The sequence below is a fragment of the Anoplophora glabripennis genome, unplaced genomic scaffold, assembly GCF_000390285.2.
Source record: "Anoplophora glabripennis isolate ALB-LARVAE unplaced genomic scaffold, Agla_2.0 scaffold24, whole genome shotgun sequence".
NCBI lineage: Eukaryota > Metazoa > Arthropoda > Insecta > Coleoptera > Cerambycidae > Anoplophora > Anoplophora glabripennis.
Genome location: NW_019416404.1, coordinates 562,715 through 582,803, shown reverse-complemented (window position 1 = coordinate 582,803; position 20,089 = coordinate 562,715). Strand labels below are relative to the sequence as shown.

At 32.3% G+C, this 20,089-nt stretch overlaps 1 protein-coding gene across 5 annotated transcripts in view; it reads right to left on the bottom strand.

The window, feature by feature from the left end:
* Positions 1-20,089, bottom strand: part of LOC108910921 (matrix metalloproteinase-14) — a 48,696-nt gene that overhangs the window by 14,883 nt on the left and 13,724 nt on the right. The gene's annotated exons all lie outside the window — the stretch shown is intronic.

Below are 20,089 nucleotides of genomic sequence, written 5' to 3'. Positions count from 1 at the left end.
TATTGTGCAGCTACTCCAAGAAAAACTGGCAATAATGTGGAGCAATGAGCAATCGATTACATTTGTGTAATTTACGCCAATTAATTCTCGGTTGGCAAAAAATAAAAAAAAAATTAATGAGATGTGGTTTTGGTCCAAATGCTCCGGTCTCCTTCTGTAATGCCGTCTGATTATTATTACAATATTTCTCACTGTTTTAAGTATCAGAACAGTCTTTGAGTGTTGCAAATCAAGTTACGTCACTCTTAATAAGAAATGCAATGTTTACATTCTAGTAATATTCAAGAATTCGCCTTAATTTTGCGGCTTAGGTGTATCATTGAACTTTCTAAAAGAAAATGATTCAATTTGAATATTTTTTTCCCATCAGGAAGTGTCGACGTTTATTTAACTGTAACCGTGACATTATAATGGAAAAAGTGTCGCGTGCAGCCAGAAATTGATATAAATTTACCATATAGACATAATCAATGCGACACTTACTTGTTTTGTCAGAAGAAAACTGTGCACACTTTCGTGAATCAATTAAAAAGCTTTATTTGTAGGCAAATATTAAATCAGTCCATGCCTTTGGTTAAATATTTAGTAGATAAATAAATAAGCTCGCAGATAACTCATATGTATACCTAACTATTGTCTAATATTAGATTACACTGGAGCAAATAATACGTTTGTGTAAACAGACATTTTGGTACATAATTTTATGTGTTTTCTTCAATACGCAATTTTGTAAACATATCCACAGTATACCGTGGTACAATAAAAGTTAACCAACGTTCTAATTACTTTTTTCCATACCATCTAGTGAAATATGGTCTAATTTGGAAATTCTTGTTTAACTTCACGCAGTTTCTAATAAATCTGATTAAAGAGAAAATTAATTAGGCAGTGTTTGTCGGTTCGTCTATGAAATTAGAAACCTGAAAAAATGTTATGATCAAAGAGTCTTGCCACCCATTTGTCACGGGTGGGAAAAAAATGCATGAAAATATCTCAAAATCGTAAGATTCACTCGCTAATCTGACATGGTGTTACGAATTCTGAACTTTGTTCTTTTTACTGCCACTTTCGAGTGACAAAAACGAATTTAATTACTGATTGATGCATCAACGAAAGTCAATGATCTCTGGCAAAAAAATTGATCATTAACGAGCATTCGACTTTAAATTACTTTTGTTTAATTGCTTTTTTGCAATAAGGATTATGTAAATATGGAATGATGCCACATTGGCAATGCTGAAAACATAGCCCCGAAAAAGTAGAAGCTAGAACCAATGCCAGCGGAACGAAAAATATGATAAAGCAATCGAAGTTAATGGGCCAGATAAGAAACTACCTTTAAATAAATAAGCTACGTATTAAGTCACAGAAGGAGAGCAAGTACGAAGAGAATGAAGCAGACCAATATGTTAGTCAAAGGATGTGTGGGAAATCACTGAAAATGAGGACAAGATTGGCAATAATACAAGAGTGTATCAAGCAGGAAATAATAAATATTTTTATGATTTTCTGCACCAAATTTAGTTCCTAAGGTTGGAAAAAAAACGAAATACTAAGTTCAGATGCAACTCTGTGTCAATTTTGTCAATTCATTTATTGACCATTGGAAGTTCCAAGAACCAATAATGCACTTTACGTCTATTTTAGGAAAATGAAAAATTGGTTACGCTTCTGCTAATTTTTTACTACTATGTTTGTTCGTCATACAGGAGTTCTGGTTTAATACATCAAAATTGTTGATTTCGCCACGCTTCAATGTCTAGTATTTTGTGGAACACACTTGCAGAGATAATGACAATATATCAAACTGTTCGATAAGTTTATTATTGAAACGACCACGATTATTCACAAAAGTATTGTTTTTCCTTAATTTCATCAGTCAATGTCTAGTAATACGTCTGGTTTTGTTTAAAAAAACCGCACATTGAGTAAGAATAGAAACAAAATGATTTCCAACCATGAGATGCATAGACGAGAAAGACCTAGAAAAAGCCGAAAAGCTAGTAGTGCTGGAACTAATTCCTGAACGAAATATTTTAATTTAAATGACCATTACCTTTACAGATATGAATTTTACACCGAAAGTTGACTAAGTGTGTCATTTGATATTTCTGAAATGTGCTAATGAGCTCAAGGTTGCTATTGAAATTGGCGATTTTGCAACAAATATCCTCAAATTATAAACATGACAGTCTCAGTTGAATTCCACTGAACAGAATGACATTTTCACTTTAATCTCTTATTTCTTTAGGAATCATTCACAAAACTCATTTATTACAGTTGGTAATTTGCACGACGTGTCGAACATTAATTTGCACCGCATATTTTGTCAAGGCGTAAAAACTATCAACGCTTTCTGATTCATCCATTAGTAATTTTGTTCAAATAAATCTCAACGCCGCTTCCGCTATATTTTAAAAATTAGCATACACCTAAGCAGAAAACCACTTCGAATAAGATGTATGGCATTATTTGCATTTTCTGGTTATTGAGCAAGCATAGTAACAATGACCTTGACCAATCTAGTTGGTTATTAATTGAGAAAGCAGGTGAGTCAGCGTCGCGAAGCAGGTAAATATCGGTTTACTCACGAATTTCTAGGAACGACAATTTTTCTTATAAGGAAACACGTGGGCCGGTTCATTCATGTTTGATTCATATTTTTTATGTTTAATGGCAAAAATTATTGTACGGGGTCAGGAACTATTTACATTCCTCTGCTGATTCAGAAGGTTCTACAACATAACAGAGCCTGAGGGCGCTTATCGATTTGGAATCGTGAAAGCGATATGTAATTGAGTTCGGACAAATATGATTTATGGTATACCGTACGTAGAAGGGAAAATAATCGTTAAGAATAAATACACACGTGATGCCTGGTCGAAATTCAGAGTACTGCTGAAATTTTTCACCTTAAGTTTTCTTAGGTATCGGAAAATGTGTTCGCAGAACGTTTCTAGCAGATTTGTGGTAGAATATAAGTAGCAAGTGCAGATTAAATTTCATAGTAATGTATCTACCCAGAAATTCAGTTTAAGTTTTCTTTGGGGTAAGAAAGTTTTCCTTGGAAGCCAATTTTTTTCTTTCTTTTCTCTAGATCAGTTATAGTCCAGGCGATAGAGCAGTAAAAGTAGGTTGTTGTACAGAAAAATCCCAAATATTATGTAGAATAAGAATCCCAATTTGCCTATTCCAATAAACCATTCCTAAATTCAGGGGAACAATAAAAAGAACGAAAAATTACCCGTTTTTCGACATATTTTGAATTAATTGAAAGTAAGCCCTAAATCAAAAGAGGCATTCTTTATTTTTTATTTATTTGACCAATTTCTATAAAGTTACAACAAATGCGAATAAGAACATTTGAATTTTTTAACAATTTTTTTTTGCAGTTGTAACTTTATAGAAAATAGTCAAATAAACAGATAATAAAGAATAACTTTTTGTTTTTTAAGGCTTACTTTCATTGTTACAGGGAAAAATATGTCGAAAAATTTTTCGTCCTTTCTGTATGTTTGTTGTTCCCTTGAATTTAGCAATGGATCTTTAGAATAGGCAAACTCGGATTCTTATTCTACATAAAATTTGGGATTTTTCTGTGCAACAAAATAGATGACATCAAATACAAGCGCCTCGAATGCAGAAAAATGTTCAGACTCGATCTGTTATAACCGTCAATTTGTTAAAAGTGAAAAATAAATCTGTCGTTCTTAAAATTGTCGATAAAAACGTTTGTTAATGCACTGGAACTCAAAGCTTTCTACGTGCGTTTACTAAAACTAACAACAAGTTAAAAGTTTGATGACATAACAATATTATGTGGAAAGGAATATCACCATGTCACTATTAAAAAAATTAGTGAATTTAGTGTCGATATTACAATAAGTTTACTTTGAATTACATTATAAAATTGACCCTTAGAAATGAGATCTACAGTAGGTAAAAAATTAAGGGATATTTTAATGTTTTTTGATAAAGCAAACATGGATTACTGCTAAAAAGCCATTTTCAACTCAAAAAAAATAATAAAAAGTGAAAAATTACTCGCTACATTTTCAGCAAAAACGACAAGTTTTAAAAAATCACAGCACTTTGAAACTATCAGGGTTTCTTTAGGACACTTTGAGGTAGAAAAGTTACAGTCAATATCTTTAGTGTATCCACTATTTGCAAAGTTATGCCAACTTAATCAAAGATCCCTAATTATGCAATTTTTTACCTTTTCCCAACCAAAATTTTCCCGAGTAATTGATTGCCAAAGTCAAACATGACTTTTTTGCTTTGATCTACAATAAGCGACAAATCATCGTACAGAGCTCCGGAACCGCTCAAATTGAAGGGAATTAAATTATCTAAAAGAGCTTTACGGTGAAATTTCAAAAAAGTCTATCTCTCTCTTTTTAAAGAGAAGCAAAAATTTAGAAAAAACTTTATAAGTCTACTTAAAAAATTCATATTTTTCTTACAACGTAACTGTGATTTTCAAAATTGTATCAATATAATGAAATAATAAACCGTTATGTTGTAAACTGACAAAAACCCAAAGGCCTGATTACAGATGACCGCGATAAGGTGTTTAGATTGCTTTTTTTAAAGTAAATGAACCAAAATTCATTAAATGTATCCATGCATCATCGTAGATTAAATTTGAGGCTGTCTTATATAAATGCAAATGCAAAATTATGAACTTTTTCCTCCTTGATCTGATATTTAAGTAACTGTTCTTTCAATATCTTGCTAGTGGCAATTACCTTTCCACAATAGCTATCCTTTTAGACCATTGTCATTCTCAAATCCAAATTAAACTGCCTCTATTTAAATTGTAAAAAAAGAAAACAAGGTCGAGCCACAATACATTTCATTTGTAACATCTCCGTACCTAGCAGAGGAACATACCAACCACACGATTACGATTCTTATCGCCTCCTGAGCCAAAACAACGGATTGATTTGCGATTCTAAACCTTGCCTTCAAAATATTCCGCCCAGATTTCGTATACTCTTAAATATGAGACACGTACAGAACATGACAGGCAAAAATTCAAACGATTCGAGTTTCCCTTTCAGAAAAACAAAAGGTGTGTCTGGCGATATATCTAGTCCTTTGACCTCAGCTCGTTGGAGTCAACACAGTAGCGAATCCATACCAAGCTTTTGTAACAATATCCGACTAAATATAACTGCAAAGTGGCAAATGTTGGAGTGTTTTGACCTCTTTCGCTTCCGAGCAAGAACAGAAGCCAAAAAAACGTTGATACACATGCAAGGGAAGACTCAAAGACCACATGTACAAACTCTGAAGCTGACGAGCGGTGAATATCAATGGTTTATCTAAGACAGGAATTTCGTTTGGTAAATAATTCATGGGGCTTGTTCAAATCTATCGCAAAATACGGAAATGCCGAGAATTTTGCTTTATTTTAAACAGGTAGAATGAGATATAAACATATAAGAGATACTCTGTATCACTCTATATCTTTTGGGTTCTTTTCTTTGTCTATATAGTTATTTCTATTAGGCTTAATTATATTTGCAGGTTAAGTAATTTCTGATGTAAGTACAATGATATATTTGGACAGTAATTTCATGAATCTGTACACAGTAACAACTACATAATTGCATATTTTTATTCTACTTGCTCAGTTTTTAATCAGTTGCAGGATCTATACTAAACATGTATTACCTTTACTGAAAGTCTATTATTTTTATTGTGCACTTAACATTTTATACTTAACAGTGTTGATTTTAAACCTAAACTAATGATATAAATATTGTGCAAATAATATGTAACACTTTCACTAGGTATCCCAGCTTTGCTGGTCTTAACTTCAAAACAAGATTACACAATAGAGCCTTCATAAATGATTACAAGTGGCCAGCAACTTTGTTTGAAACAGTAATTTTATATCCTTCGCGTTGGTAATTTAATTTTGGTAAAATTAAAAATTATTCAAACAATCGGCGATTGCATTATCTCGAGCGTAGACATAACGGTTTGTGATTGATCATTGTAAACGAACTATTAATATTGATGATGCTAACTAAGATTTAGGTATTTTTATTTAACAGTACCAATCGTACGATATTGGTTGCTTAAGCTCGGTAGTCACGTGGCTTGAAATTATTTATGAATGCTTTGTATTAGACTCAAAGATAACAAATAACATTAGGTAAGTCATATTTACATGTTTTTTTTATTTCAATGAATTCGTCACGATTACTGTTCATATCACAATAATTTTAAATTTGCTGATAATGACTGCAATCTGAGAAACATAAAGCAGAATCACGTTTCGTTTTTCAGCAGAATTTTTCTAATTTAGCTCTTAGTAATTAATCAACTAACCGCAGAAACGTGCATATGTTCGGATTCGCAATTGCAGCTTGAATACATCTGTTGTGTGTAGTCTTTTCAGTTAGGATGACTCATGGAAGTACACATGTGTTTTATGGATTAAGCTCTGTGCTGCAAATTAATTTTTACACTGAACTTATTTAACTAATTGTATAAAAATGCGTTTATTTATTAACTGCGCCTTAAATTTTTCATTAAGTAAGTTTTTGCCGCCGCATACTAAAAATATTCCTATGCCAAGTTTTAAAACTAATGTACTGACAACTACTCTGCGTGTTACAGGCCCCGTACAGCATTAAATTTCATCTCCAATATCTAGTAAATATTTAAGAAATAAAAAAAGTATAACAACTACTTTTTGGGTTATGTGTATATCGATAATCTTTGGATTTCTTCGAATTGTTTGCATTATATGCAACTATCATGTCCACAATCTCGCAATTAGGTGGCGGTGTTTAGCACAAATGCACGGAAAATGACTAACTTCATTAGACATATTATATTCAGAGTTATTGACGGACCACAGGAGACACAATAGTACACTTTCAGTCGATTCCATAGCCGACTACGCGTAATTAGCTACAAAACACTGTTGTTATAGTAAATTGAAATGATTCTTTGGAATTTGCACGAAGCGAAGGACCCTGGAAGTAGGTACCAGTCACGCGAGGTACTGTGTAAAAATGTGATGTTTGTGTGTCATCAATTAACATAGACGTACCCTGAAAAGTTTGCTACTAAATTATAAGCGGATAAGGTGTTATTAGCTTCCAATTGGGTTATTATTTTGATATTGAAAATTGCTGTATGCTAAAATCGCTAGACTTTTGAATATATGTATTTATTTATTTCCAGAATCATTTCAAACTCTACAAGACATTTACAATTCGTCTAATACCAACAATTTCTTCATTGGTTGAGTGACCACTGACCATAGATAGGTATTTTTCCTGTGTTTTAGTGATACACATATACAATGTGTGTCTGGTACAAATAATAAAAAACAATCTTTATTTTCGAGATACGAAGTACCAAAAATTGAAAAAAATTGCATATTTTGTATAATATCTCTGTGTTTAGTAAATAAAATTGGACTAATGGCTTATCTAATTAAATTCTGAAATCTGATATAAGTATGTTTACCAGTGGCGGAGATACTGGGAAGACTATCAAAAAAGCCACTGAATATTTTGAAAATCACTGATTGTATTTAGTGGTATTTTTAAAAAAAAATGTCTCTCTTCGATTTTATTCGAAAAAGTAACAATTCAGGAGATTGTTACGCATAATTAAAATAAGTCGTTAGACCAAGTTAAAAAAAATCATGTGGCTATTATTGCAGTTAAATAGTTATAACCACGGTATTATCTTCTGGTTTTCATGTCAAGGGAGCCAGTTCACACGGTATAAAGTCAATGCTATACCTACTAAAACGCATACGTTTACCAGCGCCGCCATTGTTAATCTATATTCAGAGCTAATCGGAAAAGGTCGCTCATTACTGAAATACATTATTGTAATTTTAACCTGTTCTTCCGTCGTAAATCCCGACCAAAGGCATTATAATTCCTTTATCTCAAACGTCCTGGATCGTCCCCCTTTAGCAGGGCGGCGTATTGCGCATTTATTACTAGTGACCTTTTGGTAGCCTTGCATTTGTGGGCTGGTGACGACTGACTAATGGGCAACTCTGAAATTTTGCTAAAAGGTCGCCAGTCTGATAAATAATATTGCAGATTCGCGGATCTTATCACCTGCTATTTCCATATCAAAAAGCTAAATTTGAATAGTAAAGAAACAGCCGAAAGACTTTTTTGGGGAGTCATTATTTTGTTATTTCAGCAGCTTGTGCGACTCTGTTACAAAAATTATTGATGTAATCAAATACAGATACATCTTTTGTTTTGTCCGAGGAATCTAGCTGATTTTATTTGCGATCGTGATAAAAGTTTTTTTACATAATGTCCAGTATAAATATTGGATTTTATAAAAGTAAGTGAAAAATTTCTATGGTTTCATTTAAGACCAATAGTTTTTATCCATTATTCATTTCTAGACGTATTTGTCTACTTTACGATTCAGTAAGAATTCTGGGCAACTAATATCTCTATGTAGTAGACAGTAAGCGGAAATGGCATTATTTAAGACAGCTGCCTTATGACTTTCGTCCACCATGGTTCTTCATCTTTAAAACATTTCCTTCTGTAATTACAAGCATAATTTCAGATAACCATCTAAAGCTATGACCTTCTGAATATGGCAACAAAGATAACTTTTTTGGTATTTTTATATTTATTGACTTTTAACATTGGAACTTTCTGTATGAACATATTACCAATTTCTTCCTCACCACCAAAACTCATTCTATGAAAGCCATCTCTTCATCACGCACTGGTACAGCCAAAAATTGCTACAATCACATTTTAATTTGATATTTTAATTCAAACTGTAAAAACAACAATGGTCACTTCAATATAGCAATTTATATACAATTGTTTCCTTGGTACCCATTATAATAATCTCCTAGACCCGATTAATTTATCTGGGGAGTTGCAAAAGGTAAGGTTTATGGTACCATCACTCGAGATGAATTAAGGTAAATAAATCAAGAGAAATTACTTCTTCATTTGTTTCTTTTCTCAATTCATTGAAAAATAAGGTGACTATTGTTTTATGTTCGTAAATGGGCTTTCTAGAAATTTACTGATTTTCCTTTGTCATAGCAGGTATAATGCCATTTATTTCAAAACTTTAACACCTTGTACCTTGAAAGCTAAGCCTCCTATAACAGAAGAGAATAAGAAGACAGAAGAACTAAGTCCACTTTTTCTTTATAAAAGATGTCTATTCTTGTAATCCCAGACTTGAAAATATCACCCTGTACATAACCAATGACAACATTTATCATAACCAAAGATTGCCTACCTAGAATTTTGCCTGTCTTCGACTTTAAATTATCGAAACCAAAAAGATCACGCTTATCAAAGGTCATCAGAGATAAGTAAAGTTGATATTATAGATCGCATGATTGTGAGGATATTATCGTTGTTGCTATATCAACGCAATAGATGGCACGGTTTCTAAGAAGCACCAACTTAGTAATTTTTCAATTTCACCGACATCATCTTTTTGAAATTACAAAGCCATTAACGTTTGATTACACCGTGCAATGACACACGGTACAATTTTTTTAATTTGATTTAATAGTCCGCGCTTGGTTCGCTAGATAAGTTGATAAAAACGGCCTCTCATTGTTCTGCCGCAACAGTAGGAACTCGGACGATCCACCAAAGACAAACAAGCCATTCTCGCCATCAAGGAATTAATATTTTAATACAATGAGGAGTCGAGCGTATGTCGGGTGAGTCACAACAGACAACAAATGACTACTACATAAGCAATAAAACGATTAGTACCCCGTACACAGTTACACTGACTTTGACTCTAAATATTTCCGCTAGTTAGTTCAACAGGCGTTTTAAATGGTGGGCGCGTGTGGTCAAAATTTAAGACGCCTCGGTTACGCTTCAAGTCGATCATGCGTAAAATTGCGTAATATATAAATTTGAAACGGAATTAGGAATGGCAAATCAGGTACCAAGTGGCACGTGTTCGAATTATCTAAGCAGTTAACGTAAAAAAAAATAAAGAGAAGCGTTCTAGAAATTTATTGAAACGCAAAATGATAAGGTTTTCCAAATTATTTGTTTAAAGGTAGTGCAGTTCTGGAAACAACAGAAGAAACAAAGGAAGTATAAAGGATTTGAAGAATGAAGCTGATAAAATCTTGTTTACAAGGGACCAGAAGTAATTTAGAGCTAAGGATGTTATTGTCCACAGCTATGCTAAATAATTTTTGTCATACACGGAATTTTAAAAATTTGGAAATATGTCATAACGTTTTTTTAATACAGTAGTGGAAGTCATTGACCTTATCCCAAAGATGTTTATACTTGTCGAAATTATGCGTTGCATTCGTATAATTATTCATAAAGATCACACAGTGCTTTGATCTTAGAAAAATATAACCACAGGAACTAAATATATTTATAGTTAATTTAGAAATTACCACCATGTGTAATTTCAAATTATTCCACTATCGCTTTTTTGTTAAATTTAATGATGATTCATTATAAAATTCATTACCTCACCCTGTAAGTAGAACCCATAATATTGTTTAATCGATACTTTCCGATATTTCTAATAAAGGACCTACACCATACCACTTTGGATATCGCCAATGTAGCAGCATATTTTATTTAAACTTAACTACAATATGTGGTGGAATAGAAAATTTCTTCCTTTCAATTTGATTGTTTGCTTTGCCACTAATTGCACAAATCTGTTTCAAATTAGTCGGCAAAGCGCTTTGGTCGAAATCAGAAATAGATTAAAATTCGTTTAATTTGGCACATTTTGTGAATTATTTGTGTTCGTCTCTCCTGGGTCGTTCAACTGGATCTAGTAAACAATAAGTTGACATTTGCCAAAACTAGTTTAATTCCACAAAATGAAATTATAATATCAGACATAGTTTTATATAAATAAACTTAAACCGCTGCTTTATGTTTAGGAAGAAAACAGTTATTTTTGTTCTAGGTTGCGAAGTGTCGCTCTGATTTGAGTACACAAAACAAAGTATCATTTAGTCATTAAGAAAAAAATAGAGTTAAAATATTGCTACTTAAGTGTTAAGATTTTTCAAATGATGAAGAATGCCTAACGATTTCAAAATGTGGTGTAGTAAAAAAAATGAAGAAAATGTTAATATTACTACTTAAAACGTAAATTGGTAGGATATTGTCCAAAGAAGTCTATGAATTTGATCAAAGTAGAAATCAAAACATACAAGAAATTTTTATTAATGAAGGTTTTCCCTAATTATGCTAATGGAGAAATCAAGTGGTTAGTATAAGAAAACAGGAGGCAGAAACACTCCAATAACTACCTATCTCTGCAGTCTTAAAATTAAGATTAATTGGAGCTTCAGAAGAAGTTACGATTTCAGGAAATGACCTGGAATAAACTTGAACCACTCTAATATTAGGTACCTCATTTTGCAATTTCAAACAAAGAACATAATGGTGGCTGATTGATTTGAGTGGTAAAATTTTTTCAATTGAAATAAACCAATTTTCAAAAGCATTGAAGTAATTTATTTAATTAAATAGGTATGTATGTATGACAAACACTTTTTTGTTAACTAAAGTATCTTTTTGACAGTTACGAAACAGAATTTTGGAAAAAAGCTTTTAATGACCGATTTGTAAATTTTCTCTGATAGGCCTCTATTATCATTTACTTCAACTCACTGGATACACCCATGTTTTTGGTAAATAGCTCAGTACGCAACGCATTTTGATGTGCGCTAATTATTTTTTCATTATATACAAGCAGGAAACCGATTACTACGAATGGCACTGGCAGTGGTAATGAACTTCCAAATTAAAATTTTATTCAGTTGTTTTGGTCAATGTCAGATTTATCAAAACGAACCATCAACAAACGCCCGTGGACGTCGCGCAGTTGCATTCCGCAAAAAAAATATCACTCCCATCAAAGGCCTAAATATTTACATCCTTTTATATGATTACGTATTTGCGTAATGGCCAATTATAATCTAATAATTATACTTATTACTAGTAAATACAATTATTTCTATGGGCAGTCTTCTGTCCCGAGGTTCTCGCAATAATGCCTCCAAGGTCGCTAGCACGAAGTGTATGAAACGAATCGTGAATATTAAGCAGAAATAAATTTTATGTCAATGACCAATGCGCGTAGTTTTTGACCCAGCATTCCAAAAATGTTTCCCTCATTTTCGGCACAGCTGTCAGGTAGATTAAACGCATTACGTGACTGATAATGTCTTCAATATAAGACGAAACCTTGTAGAGATATTGACAAAAAATAAAACGGTCGTTTCTACGGGGCAAATACATTTACTGTATTTGATTTTTTCTCCATATATGGTATGTAACAGGTACTTTATAAAGATTATCATCGATCAAGAATTTTGATAAATATTATCTTTTCTTAGTATAAAAATAGTGTGAGTAATAGTACAAGTAGTAAATAGAAGATGAATGAAAAAATTAAAAATATTTATACTAGGAAAACAAAGATAAGAAACTTCCTAACAATGTATGTCCTAAACTGTTTAATTTTCGAAATGTGTTGGAATTTTTGAAAAATATTCTATACAAGCGAATATCTTGAAAAATTTTTCACGTGTCAATGAAATTTGAGGTAAATAAAAAAAATGGTAATTCGAAAATGACCCGTTTTTCAAATAAAATAGAGATTTCCTCTCTTCTAAATACATTTGTGCATCAAATGGACAAATTATTTATTTAAATATTTTTGGTTAATTTAATTCGGTACTCTTCTCCTAACTTTATTTTACATATACGACGTCAGTAAACGAAAAATTAAGAAAATCGCTAATGTCTGATGACACACAGGTGGGGTGGAATAAATTTAATAATTTTTCGTCATCCGCTAGAAGTTGCTACGGTCTCTCTCGATAATAGACTCTTTTAGTGTGACATCACATATTTAGGCAACCCGCAACAAATTGTCATAGTTGAAATTGTACACACCGAATCTGACCCTTGTGTACTATTTACATAGATACTATAAAAATGAACAACTTCAAATTAATTTATTTTTACAAGAATTTATCAGTAGCAGTAAACAACAAACACGTGTTAAATGATTTCTAGAGATTCCTCTGGAAAATTATCACAAGATGTAACAACGGCTTCACTAGAAAGTTTCTCTTGTTCTAGGAAACTAGTCATAGTGTCTTTAATAGTATTTATTTCGATTTCTACCGATTTTGTTCTAGTGTCTTTTAGAGTTATAATTTTAGTTTCATCTAATTTATCTGGTTCTAAACTTATATCTTCAACTATTAGATCGTCTTTATTTCGCTACGTAATAAGTGTCTCCAGATTTGTTTTTGCTGGAAGCGATAGTAAATTCAATATTTTCATCTAATGGTAGCTCATCAGACACATCTACTTTCTCTAATGATTTGACTTTAGAATTTAATTTTGTCTGTTCTTCCGAAAGAGTTGATACATGATCTGTATATTCAAGTATTTTTTCAACTTTTGGTTTCGGAGAACTATCTCTGCTTGAAGTTGTTAGAATTTTGGCGTATGTCGCCGGTTCTTTAACAGCTACTTTATCTGCTCTTTCCTATTAATTGAAGAGTCTACAGTATCAATTTCTGAAGTTGGTTTAGTTGGTTTTGTAGCTATTCTTGGTGATTTAGATCTTTACTAGATCTACGTTTCTGTTTCTTAGGTGATTAATCTTCCACTGATATTTCTTCAAGTTTTGCTTCACGTTGAGTTTCGTCGTTAGAAATTTGTTTACCATCAAGTTTGGAACGTGAACGTGAGCGCGATTTTTTACCTCTTTTAGTTACAATCTCAATAAATCCTGTCATTTTCCTCTTCCTTTATTGTTGGCTCTTGAGGTTCCTCTGAATGTAACTTTTATTTCGTAAAATAGATACACTAATGTGCTTAAAACTTACAAAAAACGATATAAAAGATTATTCCTAAATTTAAATAAAGTAAAAATTTAACATTAGCGGTGTTATTCCTAATGCGCATGCTCGGAAAGAAGCCTTATGCGCAGGTCGTTGCTGTCATCATTAGTGTATTTTCTCTTCTTCTCTGTTTAATCTTGGCATTTTCTAGTTCTACTCAGTATTTTTATTGTTTTTCTTGGTGTTGTGCTGTGTCAGTTTGTTTATCGAATGTTTTTTTTTTCTTCAAGTGGTTTATTATAGACATACTCTTAACCAAAACCAAACTTTTCTTGAATGATACAACTTCGCTTACATGAAATTCTCTTCAATGCGCATGCTCAGTAACATTGACATAATTTTAATTTATTAATTACTATAAGTCAATATTGTTATATAAATTTAAATACATATATAAATTCTATAATACTTTTAGTTCGTCACTTTAAAACTTCTTAAATATTTCTAATATTGCCAGAATATCGCGATATTTAAGGTCATGACAAAGAAGACATTTTTTGGCACTTCTGTCCAAAATATGTAAGATCGAAAAATCTAGTAAAACTATTGAGAAATTCTTTATGACAATGTGCACTTAGTGATTTGGCGTATGTGACGTCACAACTAAAAAGGTATTGGGAATAGGAAGACAGCATAATAGGGCGATTTGCCAAATTAGAACATGTTTCATTTACAAAACATACTTGTAAAAGCCAGAAATGTAATTATTTTTTATGGGTCTGATCATATTTTCCAAATTTTCTTAAATTTGTAAACCAGGAATCTCGAATTTCTAATAATATGCGTTATTTCTGATTTGCAACTAGATGTTTTATTATTCATAACAGATTCTAACCATTAGCCTTGTTTATGTCTGTCAGTTTAGTGAACCTGGCAACACTGGAGGATTTGTTCATAAAAGTGATGGAGGAGTGATGTTAACGAGCGCTTGCTGCCACTACAATAGATTAAAATATTCTATACGGCATCACAACGCATATGTTATTTTTTTAAGCATGGTCCAAAAATAAAAAATACGTATCCAATATTAGGTATTACCCTATTTTCTTTTTGTATTATTACATACAAACTCAGTGCATATTGTTAAAGTTTACTAAGTTAAGTCACAAACTCAAATACTACGTCAAATATCGTTCAAGATATTCGTGTAGATACAAAGTTTAATACGAAAATTGCTGCCTAGGCATGAGTTCATAACAAATCTTTCCCTTAAAGTGATATAAAGAACTAAAACGCACCTAAAATAAATGCAGCGAATAAAAATTGTCTGTTTTACTATTTGGAACCTTGTACATACTCTTTGTACATTGTACTGAGCTTTCTGAATCCGTATCCAACAAAAAAAATCGATTTTATCCACCGCACATACAAAGGAATTTTTAGAGGTTACTACAGCGTCACGTGTACCAGCGGTTTCTACCAATGTTCGTGATTTTTAAAATGTGTATGTATAATCAGTAATGTGTGAAGTACACACATCATTTATTCATTATTTCCGCTTATACCCGCTCTAATCCCCGTCATTCGTTCGATTCATATTCACAACTGTCACCTTTGCTGATATAAACCTTGATTTCAAAGGTCCCAGCAAGGACCACATTTCGTTATTAGGAACTATATATAATTATGACCAAACTAGTTGCTTTTGATACATGAAATGAGCCGGCATAAAAATCTTTATTTGGAGGTAGTCATACATGACATAACCGGTGATGACTGTGTCAGTTGGTACTAAGATATGTTCGGTATTATTTTATTTACTAATTTTTAAACCAATTGGTCCATAAACGACAAACATTGTTTACACGTTGCAATAATTAGGCGAAGTTAATAGTGAGATATTGGATGCCTAATTTTCAGTTATAGTGTAGAAGAAAAATTTGTCATGATAATAGAAATCTACAAAGCAAAACAGTTTTGTAAGTTGCACAATGTACTTATTTATTTTCAACTGTCGAGTTTGCTAGTGTTCATGTTACTCCGGGAACGATCTACTGTATAAAAGAAAGTTTTGAATGTTTTTTAGAAGTACATTTGTAACATGTCAAAAACTCAGTAACTTTGTAACGCAAAGCCAAGCATCTTTAACTAAACCATCTGCCTCCGTACCAAATCCTATGATGTCTACTGTTATCCAGCATTGAGTTACATCCACAATATCTGGTAAACAGCTAAGACCTCAGCAGCCGATTTATTGAAGTTAGAATCTTATTTGTAAACAATAGAATTTATAACAGGGTGTTAAAAATGTGGAGGGAAAGAATAGTATACAGAAAAGTCTTAATGAACACAGGTCTGTAATTGGACGATTGATAAGGATGATTATTCCTTTCTGTAGCATTTCTACATCGTAGTCGACGTATGTTTTGTTCCACATACGGTTTGTAGTTGACATTCAGTAGTTACTGCACAATTTTACGAATTTTCGCTATGCCTGTTTTGTCTAACAATGAATTAGCCGGCATGCGTTTCATGATTGTGCTAATGGGAATTCCAAAGAAGTTTTACGTATTTATGTTGACGTAGAAAAACAACTTCATGATTCCGGAAGACCAAGGTCAGTTAGCACAGGCAGAGCAGAATCCGGAAAACAGTTTGCAGAGTATGTCAGCTCCTCTTGTTTGGAAAAGTTTCCACAAGCAACAGTTTCACCAGTACCATGTAAATCGAATGCAGGTCGAAAATTATCAAGCACACTCAGTCTTTTGCAACTGGTTTCTAAGTAAAGTTGCTGAAGACCCAATTTTGTTGCCAATGTTTACTGATGATCGGTAAAAAATTGAGTTTGCACAACACGCATGTGTGAGCGAAGAAAATGTAGACATAATTTCCGTTTTCCATTGAACATTTGGATGGTTATTTTGTTACTAGGTCTGGTTGTTTTCAAACCGCTTAACAGTCATCTTTTACAACTAAAAGCACCAAATGTGATTCAAGCAAGGTAGTACTACGGTGTGTTTTCGCCGATTGCGGTTTGAAAAGATTTACACAGAATTTTTGAACGATGATGGGAAGGTATGTGCGAAGCTGTATCACGGCCCGCAAGTTTACCCGATTTAAACTCTCTTGATATTTTTTTTTGAGGATATTTGAAGATGTTAGTGTACGTTACACTTGTCAATGACCTTGAAACGTGGCAACAACTCGTAGACCATTGATGGTACGGAATTCGAACCACTGTGGGAGTTTTTGAAAAGATTTCGACGGTCCTTGCGGCAGAGATTTAGTAACTGCCGTGAAATGGAACATCTGATTTGAATTTTTGTTTTTTTTTGTTTGTTTGTAAATAAGAAAAAATTAAATGCATAATGTTTCCTATCTCGGAAACCGTCCATTTGCGCATCAAAACTTTTCTGCATATTTTGGGTCATACTACCCCTTTCTTTTAACACCCTGTATTTTTCCTGTATGAATATAACTAAGACAATTTCTTGATGATTTATTGAATATTAAATTGGTGAAAGTGTATAAACGACGTTTTTAGATTAATATAAATTTTAATAAACCAAGCACACATTTTACAGATACAAATTACTGAAATGATTTGTTTATTTCTCGCAAGGACGAAAGGGTGCGAAAAACAGCATTATCCTCCGGCGGCCTAGACTTTCTTGTGTAATTGTCGCCTCATTGTTCTTTCCGTTCCAAACCAAATTCCAGAAACCAAAAACAATTACATTACATAAGAATAAAGACCGAATGTCCACACAGTATTTCAATAAAATCGCGCAATTTTTAAAACGGTTCGATTGTAAAATAACAGCAACGGTTCGATTCTTTCAAGGACAGTGAAGTCATCAGTGTTAAATGCGAGGCTAACTCTCCGTGTTTCACGATCCAGTGTTTTATTGTACTCGGAAATCGTTTGCTAAATTAAAAACACTGTTTGGTCACAAAATCGGATAAGGCTAGGTGTATTTACGGAATGAGTAACTTGGAATTTCTGTTAATTATCGTTCTAGTTAGTGATAAGCCCGTTGCGCAAACGATAAGGAGTGTGTTGGTTGACGAATGTTTGATTGAACAATGCAGGTTCACTCGAAAAATAGATTGAGGGCGCCCAAATCGGTGGCCTAAAAAAACAGCCGGTTTTTACGGATTTGTAACCATAAAATAACAAGATGAAACACCATTACATTGGTAGTAGTACAAGTATTAACAGTATTAGGCATATTAATATAATGTTCTTATTTAAAAAAAAAATTACTAGGAATACTGTTAAAGAAACTAATGACATGCTCTCGAGATCGATTTTCAGGGCTAATTCAACTGGCAGAGCAAATACATATTTAATATCTTCATTCGATTTTGAGTATCCATTTTCTTGACATTTTCATTAACCTCTGTATCACTAAACCAGTTATATTAATAGAACCGCTCTTTATAAACTTTTTCAGCATAAATTGAGCTGGTGATATAAATTTATGAAGTAAATTTCGTGATTATGAACTTATATAATTTTTTTAATGAGAATCGTATGGCTTGATCGAACTCATTGTGACTGCGAGATGCGTAGATCAAGCGAGAGTCCACGGTAGAAGTAACAACCACAGGAGATCTTAATAGTAAGGACAGGTACCTTCTGTGCAAAAATTTTACTTAGGTCTGGTTAATATAGTTATCTGGTGAAGGTTATATATTTAAATATATGAACAAATTTGGCCAAGCTGTACTTAGCTGTAGTCTAGACACATAGAAAACTTTTCTGCTTCCTAATAATATACAGACTGATTCAAAATTCAGTACAAAGAATTTAGGGGCATATTTTTGAAGTCAAAATAAAACTATTTTTCCTATAAACGTGGGTCCACAAATGCTTAGTATTCGATATGCAGGGTGTTAAAATTTTTTATTTTTTCGAATTTTTAGGAAGAATTTCCAAACAGATTTGAATTTTGGGATAAAACTTGAGTTACGGGGATCCTTTAGGATGCTAAATTTAAATGTTATTGCTTTTGACGCTGCTTCTCTATGTATTTTGATAATGACAATACTACCGGTTAGTAAGCACTGATTTTCTCAGTTAGTTGTATCAAAAAAGTGAAAAGAACTTAAATTCAAGATCATTGCATTACTGATTAGATGGTGAAAATCAATTTTAAAATTTTTCCCCGGAAATACAAAGTTAATAAAATTTGAAAATACATATATGCATTTAACTCTTCAACAGCCAATATCTTGGAAACGGTTGGTCTGAGAGATTTCGACCAAGAATACCTTTTTTACTCAAAATTGATAGCGGAATAAATGCAATAATATGAAACGTCAATGAACAGGGTAGCTACCAAAAAAGTTAGGGCCAATTTAATACAAGTGTACCCTTATAGATTCTTTGTACTGAATTTTGAATCAGCTTGTATAATATGCACTATTAATTTCTACAAGTCTTAGAAATACAGTTAGTGTTTCCTACATAAATAAGGTATGTCTATTTTTCGATAGAAATAGTCTGTTGCGATAATACTTTATTTTTACAACTACTACCAATTACTATAAGATGTTTTTTTGTGAATTAATATTTTTGATTCTTTTTTTATCAGTTTCGTAAGTTATATTCATTCACTGCAAATTCTTTTGCCTCAGAAAAAAACTTTTATTGAAAATAATACATTATTACCTACCGTCCAACTAAACTAAAAGTAGATTTTTGTCACAGCCTGCCATTTCTATGAGATACTATTTAGTGGACTGTTCTTTTATCATAGACTTTGAAATTAGTAAAGTGTGTTGCAAAAAAGTGTAGCGAATGGATATATCTTTACGAAATATCATCAATTTTTTTATCCAATTAAGTCCCTTAATTCTAAAATATATTCTGGTCTTAAAAGTCTCGTTGTCAAGTTATGATTTTTCTAAAAACTGTTTGGTCATTAAAAACTATTCATTCAAAATTCAAATACCTTTTCCATACATTTTTGAAATGAAGACCAAGTAAAATATTTTATGAAAATTTTCAAAATAACTTCGTTGTTTTTTTTTAATTGGTATATTATTGTATTTTATAATATGTAATAATAATAGAACTTTGATGCCATCTTTGTCTTTGGTATGTTTGAAATTCGACGAGTCAGAGAAAAAATTTGATTATTTTTTGTAATCGAATTAAAAAGAAAATTTATCTAAAACCAATTATTAATATTATTTAACAAGTCATGACTCATGAGTCACGTC